At 41.9% G+C, this 24432-nt stretch overlaps 1 long non-coding RNA gene across 1 annotated transcript in view; it reads right to left on the reverse strand.

Moving 5' to 3' along the window:
• The window catches only part of LOC130607302 (uncharacterized), a 122562-nt gene that overhangs the window by 10241 nt on the left and 87889 nt on the right, over positions 1 to 24432 (reverse strand). The window contains exon 2 of the long non-coding RNA XR_008974210.1: positions 21742 to 21857. This is a non-coding gene — a long non-coding RNA (uncharacterized LOC130607302). The remainder of the gene's footprint in view (positions 1 to 21741; positions 21858 to 24432) is intronic.

Genomic DNA, 24432 nt, shown 5'->3' on the forward strand with positions numbered 1-24432 from the left:
GCATGTTGCACTATGAAGACAAAATTCAGAGGCTGAGAATTGGTTTGCAGCCATCTAAAAAGCGCCATTAAAAACTGTCTATCCTGAGTCTAAGAAATCTATTTATCTCTTCTCTGAGGAAAGACTGTTGGCTAGAAATAATAGCTTTCTGTTAAGTTCCTCTGTAACCATAAAATTCACGTGCCTCTTTCTTTGAGTTGCATGTTCCCTTCTCAGCATCAGTATGGGTATTCAATTAGAAGATGCGGGTATGAACTTGCATGCCAAGGAGAAGTATGAATCCAAAGTGAAGATTAATGCTAAGCACACACTGAGGAATCTGAGCAGTTTACATTCTGTAGCTGGCGTGTTGGACTGATGGCTGAAAATTTGGCCTCAATATTCAGTCTCTCAGCCCCTAAGAAAATGTAGCACTAAGAAACTTTGAAGAGAGGCCTGGTCTTCAGCCAGAAAAGGTGGTCATCATAAAGACATGGGAGAAACAAGGTAAAACAAACAAAAGAAAAGGGAAGGAATCTTGATAAATCACATATTCTTTTTTTGCATTTCACACAGAGCAGGTTTTTTGTGGGTTTCAACACCCAGCTGCTTCCAGGAACAGAACAGACATGCACGTGCCTGAAAAGCAAAACACAGCTGGAGAGCTAATTTTAGTCCTACCAGTCTTGGCAGTGTCCCTTTAACAAATGGAGAATGTACAATTTTCATGCATATGTACAAACACCAAATTCTTACAGTTAATTTTGGTGGCTGTTCATGCAATATTCTCCAGGTGCCTCCAGGTGTGCCTGTCACCCTAAAGTCTGTTGTTTTTAACCTGGATGGTAAGATGAGCTCCTTGTCCTGGGTTTAGCAGTAGCACTCCGTTTTTCTCCTTCTTGGTAGCTGGTACAGCGTTCTGCTTTGACTTCCAGCCTGGGAACAGTGCTGATAATACCGATGTTTTCAGTTGTTGCTAAGTAATGTTCACCCTGACCAAGGACTTTGTGAGGCTCATGCTCTGCCAGGGAGGAGGGGAAGCCGGGAGGAAGCAGAGATGGGGTGCCTGACCCAGGCTAGCCAAAGAGGTATTCCATACCACAGCACGTCATGCCCGGGGTGGGGGTGGGGGGTAACTGGGAGTTACCCGGAAGGACACAGGCTTCTGGGTTGGACTCGTTTCTTGGCCGGTGGTATCGTATTCTCTTCCCTTGTTATTTTCTCTTATCATTGTTGTCGTTGGTGGTAGCGGTGGTGATTTGTGTTGTACATTGGTTGCTGGACTGTTCTTGTCTCAACTCGTGGGATTTGCACTCTTTTGATCCTCCTCCCCATCCCTCTGGGAGTGGAGAAGGGGAGAGACCCCGGGGGGGGGGGGGGATGCGGGCCTCGACTGCTTCCAACCTGGAACAGCTCACTGGGAGTGAGTGAACGAACTGTCCGGCTAGGTTTAAACCACGACACTCCTCCTATTCACAATGCAGCTCTTGTGTCTGCAAAATCCAGTAAAAAATCCCTCAAACAACTACCCCTCTGCAGAAAGGAAAAGCTGGCTTTCAGAAGTATTTTCTGGTGAAACTGCACTAACATTCATCTTTCATAAGGCTGCTGAGTGATTCAACTTTTTTCTTTAATTAAAGGAAAATTGGTCTTCCTCTTTCCTTCAAAGAAGCAAATGCTAGCATTTAACGAAAGAAATAATGAGCAATATGTTTGCACTTAGGACCGGATTTCAGAAAGAACAAGACCACCACCAGTTCCAGCCAAGGTTTATAAGGGAAGAATTATCTTTGTTACAGAAAGAATCTCCTATTCAGGTTCTCTTTGTACTATAAATGGGAAGACATGTTTGGTCTTGAGCTAAAACCCAAGAGTGAACTGGATTTAAAACCTTTTAACTGAACCAGCCAACGCTGGAGATGCTCCAGAAGATTCATCTTTTGCTCATAATTGGCCAACTAATTTCCATTCAGAAGTGGTCAAATTTTCCAGTGCCTGAAATGGATTCCTGAAACGATTCAGGAGAGGATGAGACAAACATAAAAACCATCTGGTTTCACCTACCTGCAATTCGTTTGTACTTCGTGACCTTGTCAATGCTTCCTTTCATTTTCCAGGAGGGGCAGTCATTTTGATTTCCATGGCAACCCACTCTGAACTGGTGGCAAGGGGATGTGGCCTCTTTTACCAAAGGGCGGGTTCAGGGCACTTTGGCTACAAGCTACTCACGCTATTCTCTATCAGAGAATGACATCAAAGCACCCTATAAGTCTTGCACATGCAAACCATCCCTCTCACATCACTAAGGTCCTCTCAAAGAGAGTTCTTCCCGGTCCCCTGCCTATGTATGCCACCAAAACAAAACCCCAGACTTTATTTCCTGTTGACATTTGCCAGTGTGGGAGATATTCTGTGTTCACAATGGTATGAACAAAAGCAATAGATTCATCAACTAATAGCCAAAACATGGAGCAAGTTCAATGATACACTGACAAGCTGTGATTGAGGACACTGAACATTGCACAGGAAAGATAATACAGTGCCTTTTGTCTGCTCAACACAAATTAAACTAAGAAAGTGACTGGGAAATGATGGATTTCTGCCCTAAGTGATGCATCTGCATTTTGAGGAAATGGGTAAAATCAAAAGCTAGCTGTGCAACTCTGCAGTCTGCTCTACCAGTTCCAGTTCAGGCTTGTTCCAAACACATTTATCAGACAATTCTGTAAACTCTTCTCAGACTGCTAGGTAATAACTTGCATGACACTAAAAGTAATCTCAAATATCTCTTTCCTTCCCTTTTTATCTTCCTTAACACCAGAGGCATCCGTCCCATCATTTATGTGAGAAACAGATTGGATAATTTATGGAAACAATAATAGTCTACTGAATTGAAATAAAATGCTTCCATTTGTGGCAATAATAATGAATTAAATAAATCTTGTCATCACATAGACACTGAATTTCAAATTTCTAAAACTAGCTGTGGTACATATTAGGAACTGGTATCTATTTTACCCAGCAGGATGCAGAGAAAGGTACTGAAAAAACTCAGTAAAGAACAGATTTTTATACTTGGTGATGATGATGAAAAGACAGTGAAGAAGTAGCTAAGGTTGAACTTTTTTTTTTTTTAATGTAAAAAGTTCTGTCAGCTTGACTGCAATCATTTTCCTCAAGACTAGAAATCTGTTTGCCTTGACTTCTTTAAAAAAAGTGCTGATCTGAAAATGAAAAACTAACCACTTCAATTTCTAAATATATAAGTAAGAAGTATTTAATTTTTAAAATGTTGACATGAAAATTTATAAATTATTAGAATTCAGAATTCTTCCTTTCCCTTCCCTGCTCTAGCACTAATGCAGTGTGTCAGTTCCTTCTGACAGACAGACTCGCAGTTAGATGGAGACAGCCAAGAGCACTGCTCTTATTTCAAACAGATTTGCTCTAAACAAGCATTCTGTTAGAGGCATTTCAAGGTACAGCTTGGTGCCAAACGATGCTGCCCTTACCCAAAAGCAATAACCTAACCCAAGAAGTTTTTGACAAATATGAACAAACCAGGCACAGCAGGGTTCTGACCAAATAGCTTCCAGGTTTTGCTAATGCTAATGTTTTGATTCCTGAGCTCCATGATTGTGACCTGTGCTTGGCAGAGCAGTAAGCACCTGAAGACAACTGCTACAGGGCTGGCATGAGATGACTAATGGAAAAAAAAAAAAAGCAAGTGGCTGGTTTAGGCTCCACAAGAACAAACTCGAGTAGGCAAGGGATAAGTAGAATGGAACTATTCCAAAGCTGGACCTGAGTGCTTGCTGTGGGAAAGGTTTATCTACCATGTTCTTAGCAGAGAATTTCTTTTAGATCCCAACCGAGCAGCTGAACCACATTTTGGCTCCTTAAGTTTCAACAGATGAAATTAAACGACTCCATATATCCAAAGGAAGCCTCCAAATGCGAGCTGAGCATAAGCATCCTACACTGTAAATGGAACCACAGTGCCAGAGGTAAACATCACTCATGTATTTGCACAGATGGGTTATTAACTTCAAGAACCTAATTATGTCAATTTAAATGTCAACGTTGTTAATGATGTCACTGCCCATTATCTTAACAGAAGCACCCAGCTTCCATGACTTGGGAATCTGGGGTTACATGTCTCTCATTTCGTCTTTGGGCCTAGAGGACAGCTGAGACACCTTCAGCTGCCAAAATTTCTAACTTCCACTTCTGACTTTGGCATCACTCCATAATGCATTTTAATTTATTTCTATGTCTATTTGACAGTCCATTGGAAATCATCATTTTAAAGGCAACATAAAATTAACGTCAAATTAGACAATAAGGAAAGTTATACCATTTGGTTTGCTCCCTTCTCCGTTCATTCAATATAAGAAGCCACATAGCTTATTATCTGCTGTAGTAGAGGATAACTGATCCCTGGACCTTGCTGCAGAAGGCACTTTGCCACCAGATAAAAGAGAAAATGTTTTTTTAGCTTATAGAAATTCCTAGTGAATTCTGGTCACGTCAGTAGGGATTTCTTTCCCAAATCAGTATTTTTTTAATGTGCTTAATTTTTCCTTTTCCTGTGTTATGGCTCTACCCTTCTGTTTTTACAACCTGAAGGAAGCATATTTCAGAAATATTTATTAGCTTATTAAATCAAATTACCCTTGCTCCTGCTGGACTAAGTTTTATAGAGTGCCCACAAAAATCAAAGAGCCTGTGCTGCAGCGACAATTTGTAGTGATGGCAGAGAAAACTATCCCTTAATCTTTTTAATTAGCAACTGCAAATACTTCAATTTACTAAGTCAGAAACTACTGGCAAGAGCTGCTCAAGTTCTGTGGCTCAAGTCTGGAAAGCTACGTGGTCTCAAGGAAGACTGGCCAAAATGAAGAAGCGTATTTGTTGATAGGAAAATGATCAGCAATGAAACAGTTAACAATATTGACCTCTAAATACCTGTAACTGTGCTTTAAATTAAAAAAAAAAAATTCAGATAAATGAGAGATTTTCACGTTTCTGCTGTTTGTCTGCCTGTGGATTCAGTGAGTCTGGATAAGGAGAAATGCATCTCTTGAGATGCCTACCGCAACATACAATGACAGAGGTAAGCTGCCTCCAACCCCAGCTACCCTCACAGGGTAGTTGAGCTATCACACTGTAGTTTTATTTCACCACTAGTGAAAGCTTTTGTCATATTAGCTTGCCCAACATTTAAGCACCCTTTTTGTAGTTCCTGTAAGTCTGAAATACAATAGGATATATTTGCACTGCATTTGATTTTAAAATTAACATTTATATGCTGGAGAACACAGAAGAACATGCAGTAAGTCTGCAAAGAGGCCTTAAATCCTCAAGGTGCTGTTCAATTTTTTATATACACTGTTCGTGTCTATAAATTTATATACATATAATCACATGAATATGAAATCAGAGGATTTCCAGGAATCCAATGCAACAGCAATAAGAAAAGCAAATTTGCTAACACTGCAAATTTCACACTCAAATTCAGAATTCCCAAACTGAGAGAATGGTTCCTGAATGCTAGACTTTCGTTGAACTGATCACAACAGGGTCATTAGTTGTGAAATTAGAATTGATTAAAAAAATGCTTACCCACATGGAATTTGGAAGCAATGGGATGCAGGGATATACGTGGCATTTATTTCCAGCATTAAACCAGGAATATCTAGGGAGTTTTCTTCTGCTTTTTTGCACTTTCCTACTATTTAAATTTTGTATTATCAGTTTGTGTTGAGCGTTTTTCCTGCAGCCATTCCTTGCTGCTCAATAAACAAAGTTGATTAAATGAAGTGTTTTGTAAACTTTTGGAAATTGAAAATCTGGGCCTTCAAAGAAAGGTGCTCTTCCTTTTAATTTTCCTTTTCCTTTCTGTAAATACATTTCAGTATTTAGCTGTTTTAAAACCCAGTCTTCTGTTACATTCTTGATTCGAAATCCAACAGCTTAATAAAGAGCAGAAACAAAACCTCTCTTTAGGCCTTGTATGAGAAGTAAGGAAAATAAGGCATTTCATCCCTGCCTTTACTCACTGTTGCAGTCATAGAGGAATTCAAGGTAGCCCTTGCTACACCCAAGATACAGTAATTTAGCATAAAACTTGTGAGGGTGTGAAGAGCAGTTTTAGCCCCACAAGTGGCACCAAAACAAGCCCTCTGTGTGCTGAGGGCACCCTGCCTTGCTCTGCTCTCCCACCAGCTCCTCATCCTGGCCATGCTGTGCCAGCAGCCAGTGCAACCTGCCAAGCTGGCTGCACACCCAGCGCCTTCAGATCTGGTTAAAGCTGAAACCTGCTTGTCCCAATGAAAAAAAATTACAGCAGGCCCACTGGTAAAAAATCTTATTCTGCATAAAACATCAGAGTAGAGAGGGCTAAATCCTTAGGTGGCTGATGCCCAGGCAGCTCGGTGTCTTGGAAAAAGCCTTAGGACACCGAGCAACAGCAGGCATCCATGGACACCCCTGGGGTAAAGGCTAGAGGGAAGAAAACAACTGCAGGTATTTGGCAGTTATCCATGATGCTTTCCTGCTTTCCTGCCCTTCCCGTGGTTATGAGTGGTTTGCTTGTGTGACAAGTGCCTGGGGACCAGGGGAAAGTTTTCTTCTACTCCAAGGGCTGGAAGTTAGGTGCAGCCAGCGCAGGAAGTGAAATTAAAGCTGACACCAAGCAGTCTGGTGTTACAGCCGTCTGCATTCCTATTGATCTGAAGGCTTAGTCTGCATTCTGGCTTTATCAGCCGGTGGCATCATGACTGCCATCTCTTCTCTCTCATCCTTCTAACCTGGAAAACACTTCTGAGGGTGCTGAGAGGCAGTTATCAAAGATCCATTGCCTAAGAAAAGAACAACATGCCTCAGAAGAAACAGCTGCTTGGCACCTTTGAAGAAAGTTTCCTGACACTTTTTCTATTTAATTAAAAAAAAAGAATAAAATAAAAAAATAAAAAAGCCAACCTCAATATATACATGATGTTTCACCTTGCAGATCATTTCAGAACTGCTTCTGACAGTGGTGGATTATAATGAACCTCTTATCAAGACATTGCCAGCTCAAGACAGACAATGTGTGTATGTATACGCACAGATCCCAGCGCTGTTAACATCAGAGAGTGAAAGGGATGGTGTGTGGGAAGATTTATTGCAGGGAATTATCCACATACGCAAAACAAAGCAAAACAAGCCTGAACCTTTTGCATGGAGCTTTTCGCTCCTAATCAGCTTGTAAACTGGGAGCACTGACCCAAGGAGAAGGGTTGATGAAAGGGTGATCTGCTCAGATTTTGCTCCATTTAATTATTCCTTTTCTATAGCTGTCTTACACAAAAAAAAACCTATTTCAACAAATAAGATAAAAATCATTCCACCACTGAAAGACCGATAGAATAAAAAACTGATGACATTGTCAAAATGGGCCAGGAAAGAGCTTTCACCTTCTCGCATTGCTATTGTAATTTTAAAGAAGCACGAACACATTTTATATGGGAAGTCAGGATTTAAACAACAGTATCATGTTCAGACAAGACTATAAACTGTCCCTTACATCTTCATAGAGCATATGGAGGCAAAAGGATTCCCCACTGAGGCTATCAAAACTGCCTCATGCACTGCTAAGGTAAAACAGAAGCAGGCTCTTAAAAGTTGCGCTCTTACCCAAGGCTTCTTACTAGGGTCCTGAAGCGAAGCTGCAATTAAGCCCAAAATACTAGAGCTGCTCTGATCTTGAATATTTAACACTTAAATTCTGGGCCACAGAGCTAGGCTGTGATGCTACTGATGCTGGCATTTTATGGTAGAAGACATAGAACCACAGCTGTCATGCTGTCATTATTCCTGATATTAATTCTTAATGAGGAGAATTACTTACAAAAAAAAAGTAAAATCCAGATAATTTCTGTGACTCTCACAACTGGCAGGTGAGTTCAGATAACACAGAAAACCAAACAATCTATGGATCAGTAGAGGTTTTACCTAGCCAAAGCTAGTTGAGCTCCTTAGCTCAACTTTAATATTTATGATAGGCTTAATCCAGTAAACAGATAAATTGGTAAAAGTGCAAAAGACCACACAACTGCATGCAGGCAATAAAGACCACACACATACCTCTTTTCAGGCTTCAGGCATTAAGAAAATAAGGATCTGCCACAAAAATTTATACTATTGGACTGAACAAATAAATAGTGGTCATTAGAGTTGAATAATGGACCATGAATCCAAACAAATAGTCAAACTTACCAGGCAAAGGCTTCCACACTTCATTTTAGCATTACTTCAGCATCACTTTTGTGCTAACATAATAAGAAAAACCATAATTCCTTTACAGTCTGTAGAAGGTTTCGTCACTGATTTCTCTGGGGCAAGAATCTGACCCTATGATTTGTAGCATACAATTTCTATAGCAGCTCTTCATATACTTACGTGAATCTACTCCAAAGTTGAATAAATACAACCTAAGTAGTAAAACATAAGAAGCACAAGTGAAAAAGACAAGTCCATATTAAATATACAAACTCCAAGAAAAAAAAGTCTGACATCAAGCATAATTTGAATCACTGCAGGAGACCTGTGCAAGCACTGGAAAGCTTGGATTCTTCTTTCTAAACCTTCATGTTGGAAATGCAGGGCTAAATCTTGCTGGCATGAAAGGGGCTCACTGGCTTTAATAGCAGAAGTTCACTTTGGAAATCAAGATAAAACATTCTTCTGAATTCCATGTTAGAGTAAAATGGTTTAAAATCTGTGATCCATTAACCCTGTAGGGTTAGGAACAGATAATTGAGAAAATCAAATCAATTATCAGAGAGCATAAAATCTCCTGTTCAGAAGTCTGTGCCTATTACAGAGACCTTCTCCAAAGGTAAATAAATGGGGGGAGGTGGATGAAAGAAGTTGCAAAGCAGAAATAGCTTTAACAGGAAAAACATGGACAGTCTTATGGCGTATTACTCAGGCAGCCATGTCAGATAATTCCAGTAGTAATTTCTGGCCTCATCATTTATGTGCAGTGCAGGCAGTAATATAGTAGGACATACAAAATCCTACTGCTATTGCACTATTCCACATCTCTAATTAAAACTTAGCTGCCTAAAGTGCTCTTACATTATTGGATATATGCAAGTGAGAACTTGATATTTGTATAGAGCTTTGTGCATTCAAAAAGCTTTGCAAACAATAATGAAGTAAGCCTCACAAATACCATGCACAGGAAGCAAAGAAGTCAGGAGGCTCACTTTTACAGGTAAGGAAGGAGAAGCAAACACCTTGATGCTCATGGCCATGCAGATATTCATAAAAGGTGACAGAAGCTGCAGATCTGTAATACAGCGTAATTCATGTCAACTGCCCATCCCTCCTCCTAACAGGAAACTGTCACATCATAGCACAACACAACGTATTTTACTCAGGCATGCAAAGGGGAAGAGAAGAGGCATGCTAAAACCCTGCATAATTTAGATGACCACATGCAACAGCAATAATTACTTTTCAAGGGTAGCACCTGCCCAGTTTCTATAATGCCAAATCAAGCTCTGTATTTTTTTTATTAACTAGTGATTTCTGACAGTTCATCTTTGGGTTCAGCTTAGCCAAAGATGATGCCAAGCCACTTTATCTTCAGGACTGGTGGTCATCTCTTTCTCATAGAGCTTCGATCCCTTGAATTCTCACGGAGGGTATCCAAAACAGATGCACAGGAACCTTGGTAGGCTTAAAAGGTAACTTACTCAATGAGAAACACATTTGAAAACTATCCTTAAGTCACTTAGTAATAGTCAGAGAAACTTCATGAACTGAAAAGGGGAAAATTTACTTTCTTAATGAAATAATATTAACTTTCCCTATCCAAGTACCAATAATTTGCTCTTGGGTAATACCTTCAATGACATTGCCAGCTCTCACAACATGATTATGTATTGCAAGATAACTGGGTGTTTTCTTGGGGGTTCTATAGACTGCTATCATATTGCCCTCTTCCCCTATTGCATTAAATTGCCATTCTCATTCTCCAAAATAGTTGCTGTCTCCTGAAAGGGCCAGTGAGGCAGAAACTATGAGTTGGCCTTGCTGCACAGGCTGCTCACAACTGTGGAAGCAACACTATCCTTTAGAAAGACCATTTGTTAGTCATGCTGCAATACTGCTGGAAGGGGCATTAGCAGGTAGGGCTAGGTTGTAGCTGGCACTCTACATCCATGTAAAAAAGACATAAACACCTGAGCATGCTAAGGCACATGAAAAACAGCAAGGTGCTTGGTGACAGCCAGCATGGCTTCACTAAGGGGAAATCCTGCCTGACCAATTTGGTGGCCTTCTATGATGGGGCTACAGAACTCATGGACAGGGGCAGAGCAGTTGAGGTCATCTACCTGGACTTGTGTAAAGTGTTTGACACTGTCCCACACTACATCCTTGTCTCTAAATTGGAGAGACATCAATTTGATGGATGGACCACTCGGTGGATAAAGAACTGACTGGATGGCCGCACACAAAGAGCTGTGGTCAATGGCTCAGTGTCCAGCTGGAGACCAGTAACGAGTGGTGTCCCTCAGGGGTCGGTGTTGGGACCGGTCTTGTTTAACATCTTCGTCACTGACATGGACGGTGGGATTGAGTGCGCCCTCAGCAAGTTTGCTGATGACACCAAGCTGTGTGGTTCGGTTGATAACGCTGGAGGGAAGGAATGCCATCCAGAGGGACCTTGACATGCTTGTGAGGTGGGCTGATGCCAACCTCATGAAGTTTAACCATGCCAAGTGCAAGGTCCTACACCTGGGTCGGAGCAATCCCAGGCACAGCTACAGGTTGGGCAGAGAAGAGATTCAGAGCAGCCCTGTGGAGAAGGACCTGGGGATGTTGGTTGGTGAGAAAATGAACATAAGCCGGCTTCAGTGTGCGCTCGCAGCCCAGAAAGCCAACCGTATCCTGGGCTGCATCAAAAGGAGTGTGACCAGCAGGTCAAAGAAGGTGATCCTGCCCCTCTACTCTGCTCTCGTGAGATCTCACTTGGAGTATTCTGTACAGTTCTGGTGTCCTCAACATAAAAAGGACATGGAACTGTTGGAACAAGTCCAGAGAAGGGCCACGAGGATGATCAGGGGACTGGAGCACCTCCTGTATGAAGACAGGGTGAGGAAGTTGGGGCTGTTCAGCCTGGAGAAGAGAAGGCTGCATGGAGACCTCATAGCAGCCTTCCAGTATCTGAAGGGGGCTATAGGGATGCTGGGGAGGGACTCTTCATTAGGGACTGTAGTGATAGGACAAGGGGTAACGGGTTAAAACTTAAACAGGGGAAGTTTAGACTGGATATAAGGAAGAAGTTTTTTACTGTAAGGGTGGTGAGGCACTGGAATGGGTTGCCCAAGGAAGCTGTGAATGCTCCATACCTGGTGTTGTTCAAGGCCAGGTTGGAAGAAGCCTTGGGTGGCATGGTTTAGTGTGAGGTGTCCCTGCCCATGGCAGGGGGGTTGGAACTAGATGATCCCAAGGCCCTTTCCAACCCTAACTATTCTATGATTCTATCTGCTTAGCATGTAAAGGTATGGTTAAATACAACAGAGAAGCAAAATATGTGGTAGCAACACAATCTTTTGGCCTCTATGGGTTCTCGCTTGTACCAGCACATCAGCCACCTAAGCCCAATTATTTTGTGGGGTATCTGCTGTGCTAGGAAAGAGGGAAGAGGGCTTCAGGGTGAAAGACTGACATGAGGAAGGGACAGAAGATTGCCAGCTGGTATTTAGAATTCCTCCTGGCACAAAACCCAAGGTGGGGTCTTCACTATAGGTCTTCATTAAGGAGGAAAATTCATGATAAAAGTGCTAAAGCAGGCATTGTGGGTGAAGCAGCTTGCTCTCAGGCTGCAATGGGAACCAGAAAATAACCCTAGAACCATGCAGATGGAGTCGGCCTTTGCTGTTTAAGGACAGATGAGGTCAAAGAGCAGAGAAACAGCAGCTCCTCGAGCAGCGCAGAACAAGAGTCTTGCTGAGAAAATTGAGGTTGTTCTGTTTATTCACGTGTACATATGAGGGTACTTAACATGAATTACTGGCACCCTACACAGAAAAGCAGATCCCAAAAGTAACATTCAACACCATAGGTTTCAGTCCATTGATACCTCAAAGTAACCACCTTTAGTTAAGCAACTTGGTGCCATATTAGAATCAAAGAGGTCATTTGCCCTGTCCAAATCCTAAGTACAACTATCCTTGAGCCTTTCTCCAGGATGGCTGGGAAGTCTTTGCTAAATTTCATCTATGTCCAGTTAACATCCATGTATCCTCACACCAACACTGTCCTTTAGCAATTCTTCCTGTTGATGAGCCCTGTATCTTTATAGACAATAGGTAGCCTTAAATTTTATTTTCCTAGACTGAACAAGCCCAGCTCTTCTAACATCCTCCTGTGAGTAAAACTCCCTATTTTCCCAATTGTCCAAACAGCCTGTCTTTGCTACAGCCTGAGTTAAACTTTTGCCAGTGAAGATGACCAGAACTGGACATCCTCCTAAATGGGAGCCTAGTAGACTAATATTCTCCTTCTCTTTCTCTTAGCTGAAAACTATGTGTCAGTATATCTTTGTGCTTTTTGCCCTTTTTTTTACCTCTGGCCACATCGCTTCAGAGGTTCACTGACATTCTGTGATTGACTAATAGGCCGGTCTTGTCTTTCTCCTTCTCTGTCATTTACAATTGATGGATTCCCATTTTAAGATAAATTCTTATTAGCCCCTAAGTGATTGCCCATACCATTACATTCAATCATTCAGCTCCTCAACAATCTCATCTCGTGTTGCTGAAGGATATTCCATTAATCCCTTGCATTAAGGATGCATCCTAAATTTATCATTGATAAAGGAAGAGCACTCTTTCAAGTTATGAGATTATTATACACCCTGGTGGGTGGCTTTAAAAAACACAAGAGCAAAGGGGAAGTCACAAGAAAGGTGAAACAGGTCATTTGACTATCCATTTGAAGCCCTGCAAGGTAAGGCTGCCTGCACCTGCTCTCTTTTTTTTAGAGTGTTTGGTGACATTGCTTCCCTCTGAAGAAACTAAGTCCCTTTACCACACTCAGCAAAAGATTCTCACATCAGTTCTGAGAGATCATCCTTCTCATCTCCCTCATATGTGGAGGAAAGAAAGGCAGAGACACGTTAAACATTTTGGCCAAGCTTTCCTGAACAGCTCTAGGCAAAGGGATGCTAATGTCTGAAGACTTTCCTTTCTCTGGAGAGACCCTTATTCGAAATCTGGCCCGCTGAGAGCTGACCCTCTCCCCCCTCTTGCTTCACCCAACCTCTATTCAGTTTTGACTCTCAATTAATCTTGAGAGATACCTGGGCTTGAAAGAGTTGATGAGAAACAAATCGCCAAGTGTCCTTCAGCGTGGTGGGGGAGGAGGATGTGAATATTGTGGCAGATTCAAAGGAACAGCTTGAAAGCAGCTGGAGAGCTTTGAAAAAAAAAAACCCCACACCACACACACACAGAGCAGCTGCATAGAGGGTGCCATGCACAATATTAATTATAGGCATGTTATGGAAGACAATATTCAACATTTCCAGTGCAAAGTGTTCAGGATAGGAGCAGCCAGCGACACCATTTCACACTCCCCTACGCACCTCCACTAGGACTTGATTTAACATTGTAAGGTTCCAAGTCTGTCAAGCTGTGACAATTTGTCTGAGTGAGATTTTGGATGCCTTGCTGAAATACACATTGCAAAAAAAACCCAAACTAAAAACCAGCCTTCACTGAAGCCACAGAGATTTCAAAGGCTGCCTTGAAAGATGAATAATATAAGTAAGGGAGTGTCCTTAAACCAAATCAAACTTGGCAGGGCGAAGTTTCCTTGTGAAATTAATTTTTAGCATCTTCTCTCCAGCGGCCTGCCTCAGCTGTCTCCCTCTGTGCACAGTTAATGATCTTCTTGAGCAGATAACCAATCTCTGGTTGATTTACAAGGGCTTTTATTGTCTGAACTGTCTATAATTTTTTTAATAGCGTTTCAGTTGATATTGCAGTAAAACAAGGTTCATTTTACATATTTAATGAAAAAGTGAAAACAAGCCAATAAAGACAGCAAAGGACCAATTTGCCAAACTGTTCCATGCAGGCTGAAATGTCTTACATGCCAGGTATCTGCAAAGCAAATGCACAGGCTCTCTACACTGAGTCTTCGGCTTAACAAAAAGAAAATCTTAATAACATGTTTAACACCCCTTTCATGTCATGAGTTGCTGATATGCTTTCGCCCTTACTATTCCAAACTACATTAGGAGGATTTGGTTCATCTCTCTTTCTAAGCAAACAGCAATATATGCATATCTTAGCAAGGCAGCGTGAAGATTTTAATTGTGCTGTGCTCCAGGAGCCCTACCTGACGGGAGCACAAAGTGTCGATATTTGAGCGAGTCCTCTAACTCAACACAATATACGTCACACCAGGGAAGCAGGCATTGGGAACTTGATATTTTAAGGTGATTGATTATGCACTGTGCAACCACAAATGAAGCTAGTGCATAGGGAGTGCACGTATTCTCGCTCATGGCTAAGTCAGGTTTTCTGCTAGTATGAAGTAAAACACACAGGAGAAAATGCTTAGTTGTTTGTTACAAACCCCAGCATAACACACCCAAAAAGTGTGTTATTAAGAAAATAAAAGGTATGTCAGTTCCTGATTCTTCATCACCCTCCTCTTGGATGGAAGCAGTGCCAGAGGTGAAGACAATGTGAAGCATTGCCCCAAGCCCACACCACCAGAGCTGGCACTGACCCTCCTCAGCAGCAACGTGCACCCACAGGGGTGCCAGGGCTCAATGCCTGACTCCCACCTGGGCTTTATGGCATACCTTTAATATGAACTACACACTGAACACCACACACCAAACATACCAGACCCTGGACAGGCATCTAGGACAAGTTTCTCATCCTAAGCGCACAGCTGGGCGCCAGGGTGCTGCAAGCAAGCTGGTAAGGCTTTCTAGACAGGGTACAGCCAGTTTTTTCTCCCTGTCACCTCTGCATTTTTCAAGCTGCAGCCTTATGGTGATTATTTTCACTGCCAGCAGAGTCTTTTGCATATTAGCAGCCATTAATCCCATTGCATCAGCCAGCTTAATTGGGGTAGGCTGTTCTGATTCCCAACCTCTGTCCTCTGCTCCTTCCCCCCTCTCCCACCCCATGATGTTTAAGGGATGTACCAAATCTATAGTGTTTCTACATCTGAATGGAGTGTATAAAAGCTACTTGGTCAGATCTGGTTAATTGGGGGGACTTGTGGTTTAGTGGTTAAGAACGGGCCTAATCAGGGAGAGAGAGGGAAGGAGAGGAGGAAGGAGGGGAGGTAGGGGGGGTTCTTTTTTTATGAAAATGCAGACCTCCCTACAGTAATTCCCCTTCAGCTGCTGCCTCACAGATGGACCTTTTAATTGAATTTTCTTACAGGCCTGAGGGAGGGAGTTCATTTCAGGTCAGGTGAGGCAATTGAAGTGAATCTAATAGCTCTAGTTTCTTTTCATTGTGAGCAGAGGGAAGTGTGTTGTTTTGTTTTTTTCCTCTCCCCCCTCCCCTTTCAGCTCAGCTAAAAAGTTTCAATTAAAAATTGAAACACACACATGGTGATTTCCAAGGATTTGTTGTCTTCCTTTTGCCACAAGTGGCAGCAAGGTCAGCAATGGGAGAAATCTGAAGCAGTTTGCATCCTGTTCCAGTTTTGTTCCCCGCACAAGGAGGAATGCAGTGTGTGCAACGTTCACACAAAAAGCACAAAAGAATCCTCTTACCTTTTGTTGGCAAATGTAAGAAACATCTTCCAGGTCTAGAAACCTGTTGTGGATGAGTTACCAAATAACTCATCCCTGTAGCATTTCTTTTTAATACTGTGATACTTTTCAGGTACAGGAGTTCTTGCCTTAACAGGTTGGTTTCTAAACTAGTGAGAAATAAAAGGGAGCCATCCCAAGTGAAGAACTCTGGAGCACAGCGTCTGCCTTAGATAAGAAAGGTTAGGCTTAAAACTCCAGTGGTATGTATGTAGTTTATACCACAAAAAGAGTCCTTCCCATGTTGATTTCCCATCTTGCAAAGATATTCAGAGCCAAAAAAGCCATGCCAGCAAAAGGGCATTTATTCCAGCATAACATGTCTACATTTGGGGTTTTCCATACAACAATGCCGCAGAATTGTCTGCCATGCCTTTAGCAAATCCGACCATCAATTTTATGGTCTTTTTTTATCTCAGGGCATGTACAACTCCGAATGGAAGCACTGGCAGAGGAGGACCATGGTACAGGTCGACTTTGTCCTCTGGGAATAGCACCACCAGCAGCAGTGGAGTCAGGATAGCTCCCTGGGAGCTTTGCCAGAAAAGCAGGCAGGATTTTCTCAAGAGGCCATCTGGTCATCTGTGGCTGGAGCAGAGAGAAAGCAGGATGCCACTCCAGGTCATTCACATGAAGGGAGAAGGAAATCAAGATCCCCTGCAGCTGCCAGGGCAGAGCCTGGGAGGTCCTGAGTGGCTTGCAAGGAGGGGAGGATGATCATATTGTGGTCAGAGCGGTCTGCTCAAGGAGAATTGTTTTCACTTGGCTGAAAGCCTCTCTCAGCGCACCACCAGCACTGACCTCATATATGTTTCATTGGCCAGTATACAAGGCTCTCAGATCTCCATTCCTTCTTAGTCACAGCTGTGTCAGATGGGGGCTGGAAGGGCTGCTGGCCTTTTGAGGTGAAAAGCAGCTTCCCACTGCTGCTCAGACAAACGCAACTTGAGCCAAGTGCAGAGCGTGGGACTGAATAGCTGTCCTGTACCAGGCACCAGCCCAGAAAGTAAGTACAGTTGCTCCTTAGAGGAGACCACACCGCCTGCAGCTGTGTGACTGTTAGGACCATTTCTCCATCCTTCAGTTCAAATTCAGACCTCTGAGATGTGACAAACCACCTGCAAAGCTTTGGGGCTCCACAGAGAGCCTTTGAACAAACCTGTTACCACCAGCCTTAAATTCACTGTACAACAGTTTGCACCTTCAGTGAAAAACTGAGGGGCTCAACACACTCAGACAGTTTGAGAACCACCTCTTTAAAGCTTGTTCTGATGAAAAGAATACATCCATGTCTTGTTTTGTTGTTTTAAACCAAATATAAACAGGAAATCCAGAAGCGCCGATTGTTTCTCATGTATGAGAGAGAGTGAAACCAGCCAAGCATCACGACAAACCAAATCATTCCATGCAGAAAGGGACCCATTACCTTACATACACGAGGTGGCTAGCATAGCTTCTGTAAAACACCTCATCTGAAATCTACAAGATAACAGCACAACTAGAAGAGAGGCAAGGAATGAGAGACCCTGCAGAATGGATTACCTAAAAGCTAGTGCAGATGGTTAGAAGTTACTACAGACTTGAATCATGTTGCTGATACCAAAAGAGCGTGTGGAGATACTTATTCAGATGATTTAGAAGGCCACAACCAAACAAGCAGAAAGATTGACCACATCACTTCACGGCTTCATCTCCTTTCTGTTGAAAGGCTACATTTGGCTACAATGTATAAGTAAAAATAAATTACATCTTGTGTCAACATATTAATATGTTTCAATATTTCAGATTGCAATGTTATTCCATTTCTAAATGCAACTTTGTTTAATATAAAAACTTAAAATATTAAAGCTGTAGTGAAATAATTTTGAAACTTTTTTGAGGAGGAAAAGCAAAGGGAAGATCTTACTTGGCATAGCTCTACTTATAATAGCAAACACCAAATGTCTATATCTGAATCAAGCAAATCACAAATGTCTGTATCTGTGTAAACCTAAGCTAAAGCACAGGCTAAAGAAGCTCCTTTTGTAGTTAGGTCCTTTGTCTTATACCATTCTGGGTGTTGTAAGACAAGTGCACCTAGCATTTGGCTTCCCTGCTGGAGTTCCCAGCATCATCTCATTCACATGCTTCTTTATTTTATGGGTTTTTTTTTAAAGACCCAGAAACGTACATACGAGCAGCTTGGCCAGTGGGGCCTAGGCACAGATTAAATTTGGGGAGAGGGCTCAACAGAAGCCCTGGGACTTCCTTATTACTATTCCCTTTATACAGCCCCATTTAGAGGCCCTAAGTGGAAACAAAGGTAGCAAGCCATCGCACCCCTGCTGCCAGGAAAAAGGAGGGGTGGTTCAATCAACCATCCGTGCAGCACTGTAGCAGAAGGGGCAAAAAAAGCACACATTTAGGACCAGATGCTTCTCCTTTAGATGAAAGGATGATTAAAGCACTTGTGCTGAAAACTGCAGCGATCCCTGTGTTATAAATACAGCCGTGCATGTCTGACCCTGCCCTTTCAAAAGCACAGAGCAGATTCTGTGGCTGCGGCAAGCGCATACAGACTTCAGAGGGGAGGAAAAAAGCAGCGGTGAGTAACGTTCAACTAAAAAACCCACACAGGAGAATGTAAATGCTGCATTTGCTCCTCTGAGGAAATTTACTTTCGTTTCAGATACCACAGGTGCCCTAAAATGTTTCTAACCAGAAATAGAAGGCACTGACTAAATCCCTGTGTGGGACTGAGTATGGGCAACATGTTTGTATTTGTCTTGAGACACCCACATTTCTGTGCGCAATCAGAAAGATTTCTTTCAAATGCAAGGAAGAATTCAGAAAAAACACTGCCTATTACAAACAATCAGCTGAATGTTACAGGACAGCTGCCTCTGCAGTATAAAACACACGCAGGACGCAGTGTTGGGGAGCTGTAATAGTTCTTGCTGTAAGAGCTGTTTTATTTCTGTAGCACCCCTTCAGCACCTATGGCAGCATGCAGAAGGATTTAACATACTGCATTAGAAATGCCCAATGGACAAACATTACATGTATTTGTTCTTCAATAAAACATTATTTTGAGATATTACAATTCTTAATTTTAGATATCAAAAGGATTTGTACTGCCTGGGCAGCTTTAAAAGGGGGGGGGGGGGCGACACACGACATATTGACAATTAAGATAGCATTTCAGTCTTACAAGGAAACAAAATACAAACTCAATTTTCCTTATTATTACCCCTATTGTGAAGCATCCACGCCCATAAAACTGTCTGGTACTGATAGAAAGGATAAAGTCTTTATGCGCGAGACATTTCACATCTTGCTGAATTCAGAAAGCCAACTATGATATATAAGTTATCTCAAGCAAAGGACAGTTGCAATGATTTCTCAAAACCAGAAAGAGTTCATAAAAGCAAAGCAGAAGGCAAAACTGTTTCCGGGCATTGCAATCCAGACATAAATGAGAGCACATGATATAACACACACCACACCATTCAGAGACTAATACACCAGTCTGCTCAATCCAGAAACTCTAAATGCTTCTGTCAAATGAAATTCCCATATAGCAATCTTCTAGAGATGTAAAGAACTAATTATAGGAAGCACCTCATAGTGGAAAACACAAGCTGTAAAATAGCTAATAGATAAAAGGCAGGGAACTAGGAGATTGAATCTTTTGCATTGGGCACTTCTTTTGAAATTTCAGTGTGCAGGGAGAAAAATGGGTACAGTTTCCCTTTACATGACAGGAACAGTAATTGAGTAGGATTATATGTCATCCATGAAAATACTATATTTATGCCTCATTGTAATCCATTCATTGGTTTATGGATCCGAAGTCCCATGGGTAGTGTCACAAATCCGCATAGTGTCCCTGAGTAGTGGATTTTGCATTTGGAACTGCGATGTAGCTGGCGGACACAGAAAATGACATGTAGGCAGACAGCTCCCAGGGGAGTGCACAGCCGGGTATGCTGAACACGGCGGCTGGTGCACAGCTCAGGTGGGAAACACAACCTTTGGCTCCCCAGGCTGCCAACGTCAGAGAGGTGCTCTGACCTACAGACCGTTTTCTCCCTGGTTGTCAGAGATTTTACACATCTACCACTTACAAGCGTCAAAGGTGGTTGTGCTGTATCTTGTATGTTGTACGAAGACGTTTCTTCTTTTGCCTAAAGATGGCAGAAGCCCAAGCCTTATTTTATCTGATGGACTATCTAGAGCTATCACTATAGCCAAATCTCATAAACGTGAGACCCATCATTATTTCTCTCTTCATACATGAGGAGTAATCCTGAAATAGCACAGTAACCTGTGCTTCTCCCTCCCTTCTAATGGGAGGGTTAGTAGCCCTAACCCTCCCATTAGAAGACTTCCTGTGTGGCTTTGTACAAGATCTATACTTCAACTTCCCCCTGGAAATGGAGGTTTTCTGTTTTTTCCTGGCAACAATTTCCCTCCCTAGCCTTTTAGGTTGTACATTTCCTGAGACGAAGACCATTTTTTATTTCATGCCTGTACTAGACTCAGCTAGGCTCCAGTCTCGGGCAAAGCTTTAAGGCGATATCATAACAATGATCAAAAAAAAGTAGCTGACCAGACTTTATAGCCATAGCTTATATAGATTACATATGTCTGCTGGTGCAGGGAGGTGCACTTTGGTAAAAAGCTTTCCTCATAAATCATTAATTAGATATTTACAAAGATCTCAGCTGCCAAACCCTTGATGATTCTCAGCCTTTAATGAAGACAGGAGGAGCAGTTAAGTAAGTTGTCACATTTCCTTAGACATTCATCTCAAAGAAAGATACTGGGAGTCGGTCCATTACTGAAAGTTCACTAATGCAGTAAAATTCTCCATCCAGTGTCTGGCTTTACTGTCAATATAAACACAGTCCTATGCTGCAGTTCCAACTGACTTTGTGTAGCCTACAATTATAATATGAAACGCAGCAATAACTATTGCGCTACAACTGAACAGATTCAAATGCAGAATCATTCCAAAGTGGTTATGGCCAAAACATACCTTCACATCAAAAATTCACCCCTAGCAAAAATTATACAGAAATCCTCGTATCACACACAGCAGTATTTCTGCAAAACACCAGAGCTAGGGCAGAAGTACCAAGGATCTACCTACAGTTACCGCTGAGGCCAAACTAACAAGAGGCAGCTGCACAGTTTGCAAGATGAAGTAGTTCAGTCTTAGACTTTAAGTTAAAAATCACACAGGTCATTTCATAGCATAAGTCCTGAAGGTAATAAGATCTCAAAGTACATTAAAACTCGAGCGACAATTATTCCAGCTACTTGGGTACCACTATCAAAAAGGCCCTAAGACCGAGTCAAAGTGTGAACTCAAGCAGTGTCAGTAATAAAGCAGGTAACTCTCTCCTGGCTGTTTTGGTTAACCCTTTCATATATGATCACTGCACACCATATTTGACACCTCAGGTCTTACTGGTAGGACATGAGGAATAAAGCAGACACAGTCCTCTTTTGAAAGAAGAGTCCACACTGAAAATGGTTCCCAAGTTGTGAGTGGAAAGACTGATGGGCAAGAAAAAAGGAACCAGAAGTTGAATGGTGTCTTAACCTTCAATTTTCCAGTTTATTTGCTTTACCTTTTCTTAAAACAAGGTATTTTAAAAGATTTTACTATATAAGTGGATTGACCTGGAACTTGTATTCCTGGTATACATATGGCTCTTATTACACCCTTTCATTTCACTTGGGCCACCCAATAGTTAACACATGATCTGTTTCAGCTACTACAAAACTGGAAGAATAGAACCTTTCAAAGAAGGTTTTTTTTTTTACCTCAGCAGCAGCTAGTGCTTATGCAGCAATGTCAGTGAAGCAAGGTTCTGGTCTCAGAACAGTACTTACTATTCTGAGTAAGTAATACTCCTACATACGAGGAATATCTCCACACCGCAAGATATCCAGCACATCTGTTGTGCCTTGTGTACAGAGCATCTCCATAAAGGATCAAGGAGGATGATGTGAAGCAAGACCATCTGAGGATGAAGACCTTTTTGGAAGACACAGAATTTCCTTATTAGAATACTATTGGATGCTAAGCAGATTAATAAAGGATAGTGGTCTCTCCGGTACCAACCCACCTTTCATAATTACTAAATCTACTTAGGAATGCAAGTGAGAGAAATGCTGGGAATCTTGCTCAGGCAAAATATATATGTCAGCTAGAGCTGGGGGAATTTTCTGTATTGCTTTGACCTTACTGGCTCTCTTTGTTAAAACAAACAGACAAACAAACAAAAAAACCCAAAGCAAAATACAACAAAAAAAACCCCAAACACGGCAGTACTATTTCATAAAGGTTTTATGGAAATCTATAAGCGTGAATGCCTGTGCACCATACAGACTGAAAAAAGTGGTCTTTCTGGAGTTTCAGGGCCTTGAGAAGGTGTTTAGACATAGGTAGGATAATATTTGTCTTAACTGATTTCTACACAGCTATCCTGAGCACTGCGAACAAAGGTATGAGTGGCTCAGGAGTGAGTCTCATCCCGGCTTTGCCATTCCCACCCTGGACACCAAATCTTGTATGTCCTTCCCACAGGAGCCTGGAGGCTTCATCCCCTGTGTAAGTGTGTGTGCCAGGCAAGGAGTCAGCACTGCAAGGGTTAAAAAGTGGACTTTCCACCCTGAAGGCTGAACTGACTCCTTTGAAGCCATTAGTCTATTGTATAAATCCCTCCTAGTTTTGAGGATTACAGAATAAATACATTGTAATGGCTCCATAGGAACCTGGCCCGTGGGGTCACCCTGACTTTAGTTTGTGCATTATGTCCCAAGTGACAAAAATCGAAGCACATTAAATGCTTCATGAATGTGAAATGTCCAGAGTTTTAATCTCAGGAGCTTTGCTGTCCTACAGTTTGTCTTGAATGCACCTAAATCCACAATGCAGATTGATCAGAGAGGAGCTGGCTTCAGCTGACACACTTGTGCCAAGCAAATTATGATAGTTTCAAACTTAGAGTAATATATGCTCAGTGTGTGTTGGGGTAGGGTTTATCTGGCTTTATGGCATCAACATCCAATAAAGACATGGATAATTTATGCAGGGGGAAAAAAAATCTCTTCTGTTAAAAGAAAATCACGAAAAAATTGGTTGTTCTAAAAAGACACAGCCACCTCACAGCTGAGTGACACCAAATAACTACAAAACCTCACTGCACTTGCCTCCAGGTGAGAAAGATATTAATGGAATTTACGAGGAAGGAGAACAAGTTAAGAACTTATCACAGTCCCTTCATGACTGTCACCTGATGAATCATGTTAGAGCAACTCTGCCCTCTTGGTTAGAACAAAAAAAACCAGACAAGATATCCCTTCACTCTCTACCTGTTAATTGAAGTGATGGAAGTAGAACTTTTGCAGCTTCCATCATCGTCAACTCTGCCTCACTCTGGTTTACTTTTTATTTTCATAAGCTTTGTGTCGACTTGGAAATGCCTGACTTCAATAAGCAAATTCCGTCTGATTTTCTCCACTGCTCAGCATGCTCTGCAGCAGTTGCCCTTCCCACCAAACATTCTGGTCAAGATTTTTTTACCAAGAGAATTCCTGTTCCTAGCAGAGACACAGATCCCAGTAGCACTTACTGAAGGATGGAGGAGAAAAGGAAGACAACAGGATTGAAATGTTGCTATTTAATGTTTGAAAGAGTTAATAGCAGCTGGAAAATACTGACGCTTTCTCAGACACAGAAACATACACTGCAGTATTTGACTGTTTGCTCTGGGGGGGTGTGTTGCATTCATTAATCTTTTTGATAGAAGTATTCCTAAAATGATTGTGATTTTCTAAAACTATTTTATTTGCATTTTGTTACTTATCTTTTAGGGAATAATATGCTGCACTTTCATATATGGAAGACTTTGACATTTTGGAAGAAATAAGCATATAATCTGTTAAATTACATTTGAAGAAATACTTTACAAGGTTAAACTTCCCTATTCAGTGTGAGAAACCTGTTATAGTGAAAGGTGTCTCCCCACCATGGTGGGGGGGGGGTGTGGAACTAGATGATCTTTAAGGTCCCTTCCAACTCAAACCATTCTAAGATTCTGTGGTACCAGGGCTGCTCTTTCCTACTGCTGAACACACTTTTACTTTAGACATTTAATCATTTTAAAGGAACTTCCTGATTTTTTTCTTTATGGATTTACCAGGGAAAAACAACTATTGCTTCCCAAGACAAAGCTTTGTGAAATTGCATGGCAGTAGATATTTTCAGCCAATCTGACGTCTTACTACAGTAATATCATAACATGACCTTATCCCAGTGGGGATGGGAATGTGCTGAAGCCTCTCTCATCATCAGGACTCCCTCCTCTTGCCCTGATAATGAGCTTCAGTCCACCTAATCTCTTTATCTCGAAGACACTATGAAATAGCAACCTTGTGCAAAAAAAAAAAGGAGAAAATGATGCCTTTATATTCCCATTTCTCACACACCCGGTGGCATTGGTGCAATGCCAGTGAGGCTAGGCTGTACAAATAGGTAATGGCAGCAGTCTCTTGCCAGGCAGCTGCTGCCCAGTGGCTGAAGCAGAGGGTTTGCAGGTTGTAACTGC

This window comes from Pezoporus wallicus, unplaced genomic scaffold (assembly GCF_028554395.1).
Source record: "Pezoporus wallicus isolate ANWC-B61680 ecotype Strahan unplaced genomic scaffold, APGP_CSIRO_Pwel_v1 contig_5485, whole genome shotgun sequence".
Lineage (NCBI taxonomy): Eukaryota > Metazoa > Chordata > Aves > Psittaciformes > Psittacidae > Pezoporus > Pezoporus wallicus.